At 45.6% G+C, this 16,826-nt stretch overlaps 2 long non-coding RNA genes across 2 annotated transcripts; both read right to left on the bottom strand.

Annotated features, from left to right (window-relative positions):
* Positions 1–306: 306 nt before the first annotated feature.
* On the bottom strand, positions 307–3,669 carry LOC135823406 (uncharacterized). Its single transcript, XR_010554697.1, has 4 exons — positions 3,610–3,669; positions 1,041–1,098; positions 674–731; positions 307–364 (listed from the first exon to the last, which is right to left on the bottom strand). It is a non-coding gene; the product is annotated as an uncharacterized LOC135823406 (long non-coding RNA).
* A 6,893-nt stretch (positions 3,670–10,562) lies between these two features.
* LOC135823745 (uncharacterized) lies at positions 10,563–15,461 on the bottom strand. Its single transcript, XR_010554742.1, has 3 exons — positions 15,364–15,461; positions 13,527–13,584; positions 10,563–10,620 (listed from the first exon to the last, which is right to left on the bottom strand). It is a non-coding gene; the product is annotated as an uncharacterized LOC135823745 (long non-coding RNA).
* Between the last annotated feature and the right edge of the window lie 1,365 nt (positions 15,462–16,826).

Raw genomic sequence — 16,826 nt, 5'->3', positions numbered from 1 at the left:
GGACATAGAAAATAGCACCATGAAAAAGAGCCACATTTCTCTAAAGAACTCACCCAGGGCTGCTAAAGCTGAAAAAGAACCTATCTAGAAGTTTGGGGCTTTTTACTCGTGAATCTTCACTTTGCGACTGAACTATTCACAGCAGTGCCAAATTTTTGGGGTCACTGATTGTGGGTGCCAGCGCCCTACAAGCAAACCAAAAATCAAACCAATGCGACCGCTGACATTACAGCTGGGTCATGTTATAGAGAGGTACGTTGAAATTGAAAGGTCAGCACAAATGGTCAAAATCTGACATTTTCTCACCTTTCTGCCCGGTCGCAGCTTAGAAAATGACAATGACCATCCTCATCTCGTTGTGCAGCTGGACATAGACAAGAGAACCAAGAAAAAGATCCACATTTCTCTAAAGAACTCACCCAGGGCTGCTGGAAGTTGAAAAATAACCTATCTAGAAGTTTGGGGCTTTTTACCCGTGAATCTTCACTTTGCGACTAAACTATTCACAGCAGAGCCAAATTTTTGGGGTCACTGATTGTGGGTGCCAGCGGCCTACAAGCAAACCAAAAATGAAACCAATATGACCGCTGACATTACAGCTGGGTCATGTTATAGAGAGGTACGTTGAAATTGAAAGGTCAGCACAAATGGTCAAAATCCGACATTTTCTCACCTTTCTGCATGTTCGCAGCTCAGAAAATGATAATGACCATCTTCATCTCGTTGTGTAGCTGGACATAGAAAATAGGACCATGAAAAAGAGCCACATTTCTCTAAAGAACTCACCCAGGGCTGCTGAAAGCTGAAAAAGAACCTATCTAGAAGTTTGGGGCTTTTTAAGCGTGAACCTTCACTTTGCGACTAAACTGTTCACAGCAGTGCCAAATTTTCTGGGTCACTCAATGCGGGTGCCAGCGCCCTACAAGCAAACCAAAAATGAAACCAATGCGACCGCTGACATTACAGCTGGGTCATGTTATAGAGAGGTACGTTGAAATTGAAAGGTCAGCACAAATGGTCAAAATCCGACATTTTCTCACCTTTCTGCCCGTTCGCAGCTTAGAAAATGACAATGACAATCCTCATCTCGTTGATTAGCTGGACATAGACAAGAGCACCATGAAAAAGATTTACATTTCTCTAAAGAACTCGCCCAGGGCTGCTGAAAGCTGAAAAAGAACCTATCTAGAAGTTTGGGGCTTTTTACCCGTGAATCTTCACTTTGCGACTAAACTATTCACAGCAGTGCCAAATTTTCTGGGTAACTGAATATGGGTGCCAGCGCCCTACAAGCAAACCAAAAATGAAACCAATGCGACCACTGAAATTACAGCTGGGTCATGTTATAGAGAGGTACGTTGAAATTGAAAGGTCAGCACAAATGGTCAAAATCCGACATTTTCTCATCTTTCTGCCCGTTCGCAGCTCAGAAAATGACAATGACCATCCTCATCTCGTTGTGTAGCTGGACATAGAAAATAGCACCATGAAAAAGAGCCACATTTCTCTAAAGAACTCACCCAGGGCTGCTGAAAGCTGAAAAAGAACCTATCTAGAAGTTTGGGGCTTTTTACCCGTGAATCTTCACTTTGCGACTAAACTATTCACAGCAGTGCCAAATTTTTAGGGTCACTGATTGTGGGTGCCAGCGCCCTACAAGCAAACCAAAAATGAAACCAATGCGACCGCTGACATTACAGCTGGGTCATGTTATAGAGAGGTACGTTGAAATTGAAAGGTCAGCACAAATGGTCAAAATCCGACATTTTCTCACCTTTCTGCCCGTTCGCAGCTTAGAAAATGACAATGACCATCCTCATCTCGTTGGTTAGCTGGACATAGACAATAGCACCATGAAAAAGAGTCACATTTCTCTAAAGCACTCGCCCAGGGCTGCTGAAAGCTGAAAAAGAACCCATCTAGAAGTTTGGGGCTTTTTACCCGTGAATCTTCACTTTGCGACTAAACTATTCACAGCAGTGCCAAATTTTCTGCTTCACTGAATGTGGGTGCCAGCGCCCTACAAGCAAACCAAATATGAAACCGATGCGACCACTGAAATTACAGCTGGGTCATGTTATAGAGAGGTACGTTGAAATTGAAAAGTCAGCACAAATGGTCAAAATCCGACATTTTCTCACCTTTCTGCCCGTTCGCAGCTCAGAAAATGACAATGACCATCCTCATCTCGTTGTGTAGCTGGACATAGAAAATAGCACCATGAAAAATAGCCACATTTCTCTAAAGAACTCACCCAGGACTGCTGAAAGCTGAAAAAGAACCTATCTAGAAGTTTGGGGCTTTTTACCCGTGAATCTTCACTTTGCGACTAAACTGTTCACAGCAGTGCCAAATTTTCTGGGTCACTGAATGCGGGTGCCAGCGCCCTACAAGCAAACCAAAAATGAAACCAATGCGACCACTGAAATTACAGCTGGGTCATGTTATAGAGAGGTACGTTGAAATTGAAAGGTCAGCACAAATGGTCAAAATCCGACATTTTCTCACCTTTCTGCCCGTTCGCAGCTCAGAAAATGACAATGACCATCCTCATCTCGTTGTGTAGCTGGACATAGAAAATAGCACCATGAAAAAGAGCCACATTTCTCTAAAGAACTCACCCAGGGCTGCTGAAAGCTGAAAAAGAACCTATCTAGAAGTTTGGGGCTTTTTACCCGTGAATCTTCACTTTGCGACTAAACTATTCACAGCAGTGCCAAATTTTTAGGGTCACTGATTGTGGGTGCCAGCGCCCTACAAGCAAACCAAAAATGAAACCAATGCGACCGCTTCAATTACAGCTGGGTCATGTTATAGAGAGGTACGTTGAAATTGAAAGGTCAGCACAAATGGTCAAAATCCGACATTTTCTCACCTTTCTGCCCGTTCGCAGCTTAGAAAATGACAATGACCATCCTCATCTCGTTGGTTAGCTGGACATAGACAATAGCACCATGAAAAAGATTCACATTTCTCCAAAGAACTCGCCCAGGGCTGCTGAAAGCTGAAAAAGAACCTATCTAGAAGTTTGGGGCTTTTTACCCGTGAATCTTCACTTTGCGACTAAACTATTCACAGGAGTGCCAAATTTTCTGCTTCACTGAATGTGGGTGCCAGCGCCCTACAAGCGAACCAAAAATGAAACCGATGCGACCGATGAAATTACAGCTGGGCCATGTTATAGAGAGGTACGTTGAAATTGAAAAGTCAGCACAAATGGTCAAAATCCGACATTTTCTCACCTTTCTGCCCGTTCGCAGCTCAGAAAATGACAATGACCATCCTCATCTCGTTGTGTAGCTGGACATAGAAAATAGCACCATGAAAAAGAGCCACATTTCTCTAAAGAACTCACCCAGGGCTGCTGAAAGCAGAAAAAGAACCTATCTAGAAGTTTGGGGCTTTTTACCCGTGAATCTTCACTTTGCGACTAAACTATTCACAGCAGTGCCCAATTTTCTCGGTCACTGAATGCGGGTGCCAGCGCCCTACAAGCAAACCAAAAATGAAGCTAATGCGACCACTGAAATTACAGCTGAGTCACGTTATAGAGAGGTACGTCGAAATTGAAAGGTCAGCACAAATGGTCAAAATCCGACATTTTCTCACCTTTCTGCCCGTTCGCAGCTCAGAAAATGATAATGACCATCTTCATCTCGTTGTGTAGCTGGACATAGAAAATAGCACCATGAAAAAGAGCCACATTTCTCTAAAGAACTCGCCCAGGGCTGCTGAAAGCTGAAAAAGAACCTATCTAGAAGTTTGGGGCTTTTTACCCGTGAATCTTCACTTTGTGACTAAACTGTTCACAGCAGTACCAAATTTTCTGGATCGCTGAATGCGGGTGCCAGCGCCCTACAAGCAAACCAAAAATGAAACCAATGCGACCACTGAAATTACAGCTGGGTCATGTTATAGAGAGGTACGTTGAAATTGAAAGGTCAGCACAAATGGTCAAAATCAGACATTTTCTCACCTTTCTGCCCGTTCGCAGCTCAGAAAATGACAATGACCATCCTCATCTCGTTGTGTAGCTGGACATAGAAAATAGCACCATGAAAAAGAGCCACATTTCTCTAAAGAACTCACCCAGGGCTTCTGAAAGCTGAAAAAGAACCTATCTAGAAGTTTGGGGCTTTTTACCCGTGAATCTTCACTTTGCGACTAAACTATTCACAGCAGTGCCAAATTTTTAGGGTCACTGATTGTGGGTGCCAGCGCCCTACAAGCAAACCAAAAATGAAACCAATGCGACCGCTGACATTACAGCTGGGTCATGTTATAGAGAGGTACGTTGAAATTGAAAGGTCAGCACAAATGGTCAAAATCCGACATTTTCTCACCTTTCTGCCCGTTCGCAGCTTAGAAAACGACAATGACCATCCTCATCTCGTTGGTTAGCTGGACATAGACAATAGCACCATGAAAAAGAGTCACATTTCTCTAAAGAACTCGCCCAGGGCTGCTGAAAGCTGAAAAAGAACCCATCTAGAAGTTTGGGGCTTTTTACCCGTGAATCTTCACTTTGCGACTAAACTATTCACAGCAGTGCCAAATTTTCTGCTTCACTGAATGTGGGTGCCAGCGCCCTACAAGCAAACCAAATATGAAACCGATGCGACCACTGAAATTACAGCTGGGTCATGTTATAGAGAGGTACGTTGAAATTGAAAAGTCAGCACAAATGGTCAAAATCCGACATTTTCTCACCTTTCTGCCCGTTCGCAGCTCAGAAAATGACAATGACCATCCTCATCTCGTTGTGTAGCTGGACATAGAAAATAGCACCATGAAAAATAGCCACATTTCTCTAAAGAACTCACCCAGGACTGCTGAAAGCTGAAAAAGAACCTATCTAGAAGTTTGGGGCTTTTTACCCGTGAATCTTCACTTTGCGACTAAACTATTCACAGCAGTGCCAAATTTTCTGGGTCACTGAATGCGGGTGCCAGCGCCCTACGAGCAAACCAAAAATGAAATCAATGCGACCACTGAAATTACAGCTGGGTCATGTTATAGAGAGGTACGTTGAAATTGAAAGGTCAGCACAAATGGTCAAAATCCGACATTTTCTCACCTTTCTGCCAGTTCGTAGCTCAGAAAATGACAATGACCATCCTCATCTCGTTGTGTAGCTGGACATAGAAAATAGCACCATGAAAAAGAGCCATATTTCTCTAAATAACTCACCCAGGGCTGCCGAAAGCTGAAAAAGAACCTATCTGTAACAGTATAGACTTGATTGATTGGAGAATTCGTCGAATGATGTTCAAACCAGAGGTTATAAAGCAAAAGAAAGGTGAGAACCGCAGGAGTGAGAATAGTAGGAACACAAGGTGTTACCATAAGACAAGCAAGAAGTGTCAAGGTAAAACTATTACACTCTCCCGGCCCCATAGGAAGCCCAAGGTTCTATATGTGATAACACAATCCAGTTAGGAGATGCAATTGTGGAAAGGGGAATATTAAATAATCACTCATGCACATGCATAACCACATTGAAGTGTAATCCAACTCAACTTCATCACTCTCACAAGGAGATGACGCAAAACTATATCAGTCTATAACATAATTATTAACTATCTCAGTAAGAGATGCATATGGCTCAGCCCAGTTAGATCAAGGCTGCTGTCGTTGTGAGGCTAGATAGTTCTGCAGCGGTTTAATATTCCGACCAGACTCATCACATAGGTTGCCAGCGGGCTCCCACGTAGCTTCGCTGCTGGGGTAACCCTTCCAATGCACCAGGAAGTGTTGCTCACCACTGCGGTGTCGGTGATTCAAAACGGCTTCGGCAACATAGCGTGTGTGTCCATCTAGATCTGTGAAGGGCGGAGGCGGGGGTTGGTGTCTTCCAGGAATCGTGTTCTCTTCGTAGCGTTTAAGAGCAGTGACATTAAACACGGGATGGCAGCGAAGTTCACGGGGTAGTTCCAAGCGAAAAGCATTCGCTCCAATCTTAGCCTGGATACGATACGGACCAAACCACTTGGGTTGCAACTTCCGAGAGGGCTGGCCACGAGCTTCCGGGGTCAGTAGAAAGTCTCTGTAGACAAGAACGCTATCACCAACCTTCAAATCACTGGGCGTTCTCGTCTGGTCTGCGTATAGAGCTTGCCTTGCCTGGGCGTCGAGCATAGCATCTCGAGCTATCCTTAGTGCGGCTTCCTGCTCATGAAGCCAATCGACCGAATCACTCCTTTCCCCTCCCTTAAGAATGAATTCGGGCGGGGACTTAGGGTCAAACCCATAGTTCAGATAGAACGGTGTATTAGCTACAGATGACTGTTGTGAACTATTTATTGCAAACTCGCAGAGTGGTAGAAGCGAATCCCAATTGTCCTGTCTCAAGTTCACAAATGCTCTTAGAACATCTCCCACTTGCCGGTTAACTCTCTCTGTCAAACCATCCGTTTGAGGGTGGTTAGCAGTGCTGAATGCCAATTTAGTTCCTAGCTGAGAGAATACTTCTTTGAAAAAAGCTGCAGTGAATCGTGGATCGCGATCGGAAACAATGGTTGAGCTCAGCCCGTGCAGACGAAACACGTTTTGAATGTACAGTTGAGCGCTGCCCTTAGCATCAATCTTCGAGTTTGTTGGAACAAGATGTACGCATTTCGTAAGTCGGTCCACAAAGGTGTAAATTGCGTCGAAGCCACGAGAAGTAAGGGGCAATCCAACAATAAAATCCATTGAGATATCCTGCCAAGGACTATTAGGTATTGGAAGTGACTGGAGAAGCCCTGTTCGTGGCTGACCTCCCTTCGTTCGCTGGCAGAGATCACAGGTTTTGACAAATCTCTTGATATCGAGACCCATTCGGGGCCAGTAGAAAAAACGTGCTAGGCGGAAGTACGTTCGATCACGACCCGGGTGGCCAGCCGTTGCACACTCATGGTGTTCTTGAATGAGCTTTAACCGGACACCGCACTGTGGTATGCACAACCGGTTATTGGGGGATGCCTTGAGGTACAAGCGATCAGTGGATTCGTCCCAATAATAGCGATCATGCAAATTATCTCGGAGAGAATGCTTCAATCTTTCTATGATGGGAGTTAGCTCTTTGTCTCTCTGGTAGGCATCTGATATTGTATTGGACACGTCATCATTCATTGCTAAAGCATACTCAATAGCATTCAAACGTGGTACTGCATTCTCCACGAGGTTACTCTCATGGAGATCTGGGCGACGCGAAAGGGGATCTGCAGGGTTCTCTCTGCCGGGTCTGTGACGGACTGTGTAGTTATAGTCAGCTAGGAATTCAACCCATCGCGCCTCTCTCTTTGTAATGCTTGGTTTTGTTTTCAGATAAACTACCGCCATGTTGTCTGTAATGACCTCAAAGTGTTGAAAGAGGTAGATGCGCCAGGTCTTTAGCGCAAACACTACGGCCAATGTTTCTCTTTCTGTAGCTGTATAATTCTGTTCCGCAGCAGACAATTTTCGGCTAGCATAAGCCACTGGATGCCAGGCATCTTCCTCTAGTTCTTGGAGAAGAACACATCCCAAGGCGAAATCGCTTGCATCTGTTACCACTCTGAATGGTCGGTTCACATCAGCCAGCCGCAATAGGGGCGCATTCAACAAGGCATGCTTTAGCGATTCAAAGGCATGTTGCCGAGAGCTGTTCCACTCGAATCGTGCATGTTTTCCCGTTATCTCCTCTAAGTTCTTAGAGAGCGATGAGTATTGATCTATGAATCGCCTAAAATAATTCGTAAATCCAAGAAATTGCCTCACCTCTGTGACGGAAGTCGGAGCGGGCCAGACCTTTACTGCGGCAATCTTGTCTGGGTCAGGGGCGATGTGCAGTCCATCGATGCAATGTCCCAGGAACCGCACACTCTCCACGCCAAATTCACATTTTGACCGTTTGCAAAATAACTGGTTGTCCCGGAGCACGCTCAATACCGACCGGACATGCTGCATATGCTCCGACCACGTTTTGCTGAAGATGAGTATGTCATCTAGGAACACGACTACGAACTCCCTCAGATATGGTTGAAGAATCGTATTCATCATGGATTGAAATGTTGCCGGTGCATTGGTGAGACCAAATCCCATGACCCTAAATTGGTAATGCCCAAAGGGAGTGTTAATCGCGGTTTTGGGCACGTCCTCAGCTTGAATGCGAATCTGATTATACCCTGATCGGAGGTCTAGTTTCGTGAAGTACCTAGCGCCCTGTACAGTATCGAATAAATCATCCACATTGGGCAAGCACGCCTTGTTCTTAACAGTTATCTTGTTTAGCTCCCTCCAATCGCAGACCATGCGTAACGAACCATCAGCTTTCTTGACAAAAAACACCGGTGCACCAAAGGGGGACTTACTTGGTTCTACGAAACCCTTTTTCAAGAGTTCTGTGAGCTGTTTCTTCAATTCCTCCGTTTCTGGCCTGGGCAGGCGATAGGCAGGTCGCGATGGGGGTGATGAGCCTTCCTCCAGGCGGATTTCGTGGTCTACAGACCTCTCTGGTGGGAGTCTAGCTGGCAGATCATCCGGGAAAAGATCGTCATAGTCACGGAACATGGCCTTGAGATCTGGGTGCTCGTTCTGAGTGGATTTGTCGGGAGGTTCCTTGCCAATGCCGTCTTCTACGCTGACCCACGCCAGAACACCTTCGTCTCCACTCCTAAGGGCATGCCTAGCCTGACGACCAGATATGAACATCGCCTCCACAGGAGCGGTCGGTTCGCTTTGACTGGGCGACGCACAAGGCAAACCATTCGAGTTCAACCTGACTTCATTCGTCCGGAAGTTTATGTCTGGATTGTTACGCGTTAACCAAGGTTTCCCCAATATAGCGTCATAGCGATGAAGGGGGAACACCGTGAAGGTTTGGTTATCGCTGAAGTCGCCTACGATAACCTTCAATTCATGGGTCGTCTCCATGGGAAACGAGCTTGATGCTCCATCAGCCAGCGTGACATTCAGGTTTTCCGAGCCAATTTCGGTTGGCAGGTTAACTCTCCTGGCAAACTGTTCGGCAATGAAATCATGGGTCGAGCCCGAATCTATTAACATAAGCGCGCGACGACCGTTGATTTTGCCTTCTACACGCAGGAGCTCATGTTCCGTTTCCACATTGACGCTGGTAACCTGGGCCTCAATAGTTGGTGTAACATCTCGCTTGAAATTGGCTTCGGAGCATTCAGCATCATCGTCAACATCCTCCACAGCGAGGCTACTGAATCGGTTACGGGTAGAGACGGAGCACACACTACACGCAGGTGATGCCTTTTCTTGCTGCGTCAGTAATCGCATCGGCCTTACTGACGTCCACCGTTTGGGTGATCTCGATGCTGCGGGCAATTCTGGGCCATATGGCCTGGTCGACGACATGCGAAGCAGCCCCCCTGGGCTCGTAATGTCTCACGTTCCTCGGGGCTTAGTTTTGTTAGCTTTTTGCTACCTGATGGTGGTGCGAATCCCGGCGCGGTCGCCAGTGGTGGTCTGCGCTGAAATCGGCTGTCTGAGGCGACTGCTAGCGCTGACTGAACGGCGGCTGACAGTGTAGTGGGGTGTTCCTTCACTACCAAGGTCCGCATGTTACCGTGCAGGCCGTTGACAAATAGCAAGGCTCTGGAGAGTTCGTCAAGTTCCGGCACCTGTAAACTTAGCCGAGAAAACTCCGTTACGTACGATTCAATTGACCCACGCTGTTGGATAGAGAACATATCCAACCGCACTCTTTCCCCATCATAGTGCGGGCCATACACTCGCGCTAGGGCGCTTTTCAAAGAATGCCAATCCGAAAATTGCTCACCTGCTTCCAGGGAAGAAATTAGCCAAAGACGCGCATTCCCAGCGAGGTAGCTAGCCGCAAAGTTAACTTGGCTCTCCGGGTCACCTTGAGGTGAGCACTTCAAGGCTAACTCGACCGTAAATACCCATTCTTTGAACTCGGAAGGGTTGCCATGGAAAACATTCGGTTCTCTGGTAACGCGTTTGACGCTCGGGCTTGTCTGGGAGAGAGAACGCGATCGACACGGGGCTAGATCCGGAGGACTTGAGCTTGGTGTAGCAGGTAATTGATGTCGTCCAACTGTAGCAGCCACGTTGTCCCGAGCGCGGCGGATCTCACGGAAAGCGGCGTATAGCAGAGCAGTAGCGGCCAGGAGCACAAGGCACGTCAAAGGGCAAACGATGATCTCAACCATCCTCAAGCTACCAGTGTAACAGTATAGACTTGATTGATTGGAGAATTCGTCGAATGATGTTCAAACCAGAGGTTATAAAGCAAAAGAAAGGTGAGAACCGCAGGAGTGAGAATAGTAGGAACACAAGGTGTTACCATAAGACAAGCAAGAAGTGTCAAGGTAAAACTATTACACTATCTAGAAGTTTGGGGCATTTTACCCGTGAATCTTCACTTTGCGGCTAAACTATTCACAGCAGTGCCAAATTGTTAGGGTCACTGATTCTGGGTGCCAGCGCCCTACAAGCAAACCAAAAATCAAATCAATGTGACCACTGAAATTACAGCTGGTTCATGTTATAGAGAGGTACGTTGAAATTAAAAGGTCAGCACAAATGGTCAAAACCCGACATTTTCTCACCTTTCTGTCCGTTCGCAGCTCAGAAAATGACAATGACCATCCTCATCTCGTTATGTAGCTGGACATAGACAAGAGCACCATGAAAAAGACCCACATTTCTCTAAAGAACTCACCCAGGGCTGCTGAAAGCTGAAAAAGAACCTATCTAGAAGTTTGGGGCTTTTTAACCGTGAATCTTCACTTTGCGACTAAACTATTCACAGCAGTGCCAAAATTTTTAGGGTCACTGATTGTGGGTGCCAGCGCCCTACAAGCAAACCAAAAATCAAACCAATGCCACCACTGACATTACATCTGGGTCATGTTATAGAGAGGTACGTTGAAATTGAAAGGTCAGCACAAATGGTCAAAATCCGACATTTTCTCAACTTTCTGCCCGTTCGCAGCTCAGAAAATGACAATGACCATCCTCATCTCATTGTGTAGCTGGACATAGAAAATAGCACCATGAAAAAAAGCCACATTTCTCTAAAGAACTCACCCAGGGCTGCTGAAAGCTGAAAAAGAACCTATCTAGAAGTTTGGGGCTTTTTACCCGTGAATCTTCACTTTGCGACTAAACTATTCACAGCAGTGCCAAATTTTCTGGGTCACTGAATGCGGGTGCCAGCGCCCTACAAGCAAACCAAAAATGAAATCAATGCGACCACTGAAATTACAGGTGGGTCATGTTATAGAGAGGTACGTTGAAATTGAAAGGTCAGCACAAATGGTCAAAATCCGACATTTTCTCACCTTTCTGCCCGTTCGCAGCTCAGAAAATGACAATGACCATCCTCATCTCGTTGGCTAGCTGGACATAGGCAAGAGCACCAAGAAAAAGACCCACATTTCTCTAAAGAACCCGCCCAGGGCTGCTGAAAGCTGAAAAAGAACCTATCTAGAAGTTTGGGGCTTTTTACCCGTGAATCTTCACTTTGCGACTAAACTGTTCTTATCAGTGCCAATTTTTCTGGTTCACTGAATGTGGGTGCCAGCGCCCTACAAGCAAACCAAAAATGAAACCAATGCGACCACTGAAATTACAGCTGGATCATGTCATAGAAAATAGCACCATGAAAAAGAGCCACATTTCTCTAAAGAACTCGCCCAGGGCTGCTGAAAGCTGAAAAAGAACCTATCTAGGAGTTTGGGGCTTTTTACCCGTGAATCTTCACTTTGCGACTAAACTATTCACAGCAGTGCCAAATTTTCTGGATCACTGAATGCGGGTGCCAGCGCCCTACAAACAAACCAAAAATGAAACCAATGCGACCACTGAAATTACAGCTGGGTCTTGTTATAGAGAGGTACGTTGAAATTGAAAGGTCAGCACAAATGGTCAAAATCCGACATTTTCTCACCTTTCTGCCCGTTCGCAGCTCAGAAAATGACAATGACCATCCTTATCTCGTTGTGTGGCTGGACATAGAAAATAGCACCATGAAAAAGAGCCACATTTCTCTAAAGAACTCACCCAGGGCTGCTGAAAGCTGAAAAAGAACCTATCTCGAAGTTTGGGGCTTTTTACCCGTGAATCTTCACTTTTCGACTAAACTATTCACAGCAGTGCCAAATTTTCTGGGTCACTGAATGCGGGTGCCAGCGCCCTACAAGCAAACCAAAAAAAAACTAATGCGACCACTGAAATTACAGCCGGGTCACGTTATAGAGAGGGACGTCGAAATTAAAAGGTCAGCACAAATGGTCAAAATCCGACATTTTCTCACCTCTCTGCCCGTTCGCAGCTCAGAAAATGACAATGACCATCCTCATCTCGTTGTGTAGCTGGACATAGAAAATAGCACCATGAAAAAGAGCCACATTTCTCTAAAGAACTCACCCAGGGCTGCTGAAAGCTGAAAAAGAACCTATCTAGAAGTTTGGGGTTTTTTACCCGTGAATCTTCACTTTGCGACTAAACTATTCACAGCAGTGCCAAATTTTCTGGGTCACTGAATGCGGGTGCCAGCGCCCTACAAACAAACCAAAAATGAAACCAATGCGACCACTGAAATTACAGCTGGGTCTTGTTATAGAGAGGTACGTTGAAATTGAAAGGTCAGCACAAATGGTCAAAATCCGACATTTTCTCACCTTTCTGCCCGTTCGCAGCTCAGAAAATGACAATGACCATCCTCATCTTGTTGTGTAGCTGGAAATAGAAAATAGCACCATGAAAAGAGCCACATTTCTCTAAAGAACTCACCCAGGGCTGCTGAAAGCTGAAAAAGAACCTATCTAGAAGTTTGGGGCCTTTTACTCGTGAATCTTCACTTTACAATGACCATCCTCATCTCGTTGTGTAGCTGGACATAGGAAATAGCACCATGGAAAAAAGAGCCACATTTCTCTAAAGAACTCACCCAGGGCTGCTGAAAGCTGAAAAAGAACCTATCTAGAAGTTTGGGGCATTTTTCCCGTGAATCTTCACTTTGCGACTAAACTATTCACAGCAGTGCCAAATTTTCTGGGTCACTCAATGCGGGTGCCAGCGCCCTACAAGCAAACCAAAAATGAAACCAATGCGACCACTGAAATTACAGCTGGGTCATGTTATAGAGAGGTACGTCGAAATTGAAAGGTCAGCACAAATGGTCAAAATCCGACATTTTCTCACCTTTCTGCCCGTTCGCAGCTCAGAAAATGACAATGACCATCCTCATCTCGTTGTGTAGCTGGACATAGAAAATAGCACCATGAAAAAGAGCCACATTTCTCTAAAGAACTCACCCAGGGCTGCTGAAAGCTGAAAAAGAACCTATCTAGAAGTTTGGGGCTTTTTACCCGTGAATCTTCACTTTGCGACTAAACTATTCACAGCAGTGCCAAATTTTTAGGGTCACTGAATGTGGGTGCCAGCGCCCTACAAGCAAACGAAAAATGAAACCAATATGACCGCTGACATTACAGCTGGGTCATGTTATAGAGGTACGTTGAAATTGAAAGGTCAGCACATATGGTCAAAATCCGACATTTTCTCACCTTTCTGCCCGTTCGCAGCTTAGAAAATGACAATGACCATCCTCATCTCGTTGGTTAGCTGGACATAGACAACAGCACCATGAAAAAGAGTCACATTTCTCTAAAGAACTCGCCCAGGGCTGCTGAAAGCTGAAAAGGAACCTATCTAGAAGTTTGGGGCTTTTTACCCGTGAATCTTCACTTTGCGACTAAACTATTCACAGCAGTGCCAAATTTTCTGGTTCACTGAATGTGGGTGCCAGCGACCTACAAGCAAACCAAAAATGAAACCAATGCGACCACTGAAATTACAGCTGGGTCATGTTATAGAGGGGTACGTTGAAATTGGAAGGTCAGAACAAATGGTCAAAATCCGACATTTTCTCACCTTTCTGCCCGTTCGCAGCTCAGAAAATGACAATGACCATCCTCATCTCGTTGTGTAGCTGGACATAGAAAATAGCACCATGAAAAAAAGAGCCACATTTCTCTAAAGAACTCACCCAGGGCTGCTGAAAGCTGAAAAAGAACCTATCTAGAAGTTTGGGGCATTTTTCCCGTGAATCTTCACTTTGCGACTAAACTATTCACAGCAGTGCCAAATTTTCTGGGTCACTCAATGCGGGTGCCAGCGCCCTACAAGCAAACCAAAAATGAAACCAATGCGACGACTGAAATTACAGCTGGGTCACGTTATAGAGAGGTACGTTGAAATTGAAAGGTCAGCACAAATGGTCAAAATCCGACATTTTCTCACCTTTCTGCCCGTTCGCAGCTCAGAAAATGACAATGACCATCCTCATCACGTTGGTTAGCTGGACATAGAAAATAGCACCATGAAAAATAGCCACATTTCTCTAAAGAACTCACCCAGGGCTGCTGAAAGCTGAAAAAGAACCTATCTAGAAGTTTGGGGCTTATTACCCGTGAATCTTCACTTTGCGACTAAACTATTCACAGCAGTGCCAAATATTCTGGTTCACTGAATATGGGTGCCAGCGCCCTACAAGCAAACCAAAAATGAAACCAATGCGACCACTGAAATTACAGCTGGGTCATGTTATAGAGAGGTACGTTGAAATTGAAAGGTCAGCACAAATGGTCAAAATCCGACATTTTCTCACCTTTCTGCCCGTTCGCAGCTCAGAAAATGATAATGACCATCTTCATCTCGTTGTGTAGCTGGACATAGAAACTAGCACCATGAAAAAGAGCCACATTTCTCTAAAGCACTCACCCAGGGCTGCTGAAAGCTGAAAAAGAACCTATCTAGAAGTTTGGGGCTTTTTACCCGTGATCCTTAACTTTGCGACTAAACTGTTCACAGCAGTGCCAAATTTTCTGGGTCACTCAATGCGGGTGCCAGCGCCCTACAAGCAAACCAAAAATGAAACCAATGCGACCACTGAAATTACAGCTGGGTCATGTTATAGAGAGGTACGTGTAAATTGAAAGGTCAGCACAAATGGTCAAAATCCGACATTTTCTCACCTTTCTGCCCGTTCGCAGCTCAGAAAATGACAATGACCATCCTCATCTCGTTGTGTAGCTGGACATAGAAAATAGCACCATGAAAAAGAGCCACATTTCTCTAAAGAACTCACCCAGGGCTGCTGAAAGCTGAAAAAGAACCTATCTAGAAGTTTGGGGCTTTTTACCCGTGAATCTTCACTTTGCGGCTAAACTATTCACAGCAGTGCCAAATTTTCTGGGTCACTCAATGCGGGTGCCAGCGCCCTACAAGCAAACCAAAAATGAAACCAATGCGACCACTGAAATTACAGCTGGGTCACGTTATAGAGAGGTACGTTGAAATTGAAAGGTCAGCACAAATGGTCAAAATCCGACATTTTCTCACCTTTCTGCCCGTTCGCAGCTCAGAAAATAACAATGACCATCCTCATCTCGTTGTGTAGCTGGACATAGAAAATAGCACCATGAAAAAGAGCCACATTTCTCTAAAGAACTCACCCAGGGCTGCTGAAAGCTGAAAAAGAACCTATCTAGAAGTTTGGGGCTTTTTACCCGTGAATCTTCACTTTGCGACTAAACTATTCACAGCAGTGCCAAATTTTTAGGGTCACTGATTGTGGGTGCCAGCGCCCTACAAGCAAACGAAAAATGAAACCAATATGACCGCTGACATTACAGCTGGGTCATGTTATAGAGAGGTACGTTGAAATTGAAAGGTCAGCACATATGGTCAAAATCCGACATTTTCTCACCTTTCTGCCCGTTCGCAGCTTAGAAAATGACAATGACCATCCTCATCTCGTTGGTTAGCTGGACATAGACAACACCACCATGAAAAAGAGTCACATTTCTCTAAAGAACTCGCCCAGGGCTGCTGAAAGCTGAAAAAGAACCTATCTAGAAGTTCGGGGCTTTTTACCCGTGAATCTTCACTTTGCGACTAAACTATTCACAGCAGTGCCAAATTTTCTGGTTCACTGAATGTGGGTGCCAGCGACCTACAAGCAAACCAAAAATGAAACCAATGCGACCACTGAAATTACAGCTGGGTCATTAGTCCATCGGCCAAGTCTCAAAATCGAAAGTGGTGATGCACTGAGCTTCCAACTAAACGCGACCATACCCAGCACGTAGAGAATATATCAGAGAACACTATTCCGTTTGTTGGACGTGCCGAATTCAGTCCAGGGCGTCGATACAAAGCGTTCTTCGTCGCCGAGGTTTTTACTGTGCGCTCCATTTGAGAGTGCGCAGAGTTCTGATCGAGAGTTTTTTGAGCAGATTTTCAAATTTTTGAGGCTGTCAGCTGACAGCTGTCAACCCTAAATGGCACCTAGTATGTGACAGGCAATAGGTTTTGGTGCCTCCGTATGCCTTCTAATAAGTTCTATCTTCCTTCGTTTCACTTCGCTGCTTCGCCCACCACCTCAGGAGATGGCAGCGTACCTGCACTAGTCAGCTCTCGCTAACCCTGTCTCTCTTTCTCCGTCTTAGCGCTCGTCATTCGTGTCCTTCTGCTGGGGCGAGCTTGATACTGTTGTGTCGTAGTTTTTAGGCAATAGTGGCTGTTGTTCGCGTGACGATCAGGATTTATGGAGAAAGACGACGACTCGCCAAGTTCCCATGCAGCCACAGACGGCGTAGCAATTCTTACCGCCAACCCTTCGAGCAACGGAACCGGCCTGAGTTGGAAATCGTGTCTGTGCAATTGTGCCACGATACGGATGAAACACACAGGCTCACATGTGACGAGATGAAGATAATCTCAACAGGCTGACGGAAATCCAACAGGCTGACGGAAATCCAACAGGCTCACGGGAACGCTGCAGTTATGGTCGGAGACGCGGA

Source organism: Sycon ciliatum, chromosome 8, assembly GCF_964019385.1.
Source record: "Sycon ciliatum chromosome 8, ocSycCili1.1, whole genome shotgun sequence".
NCBI classification, from domain to species: Eukaryota; Metazoa; Porifera; class Calcarea; order Leucosolenida; family Sycettidae; genus Sycon; species Sycon ciliatum.
This window is presented reverse-complemented; position numbering and strand designations above follow the sequence as displayed.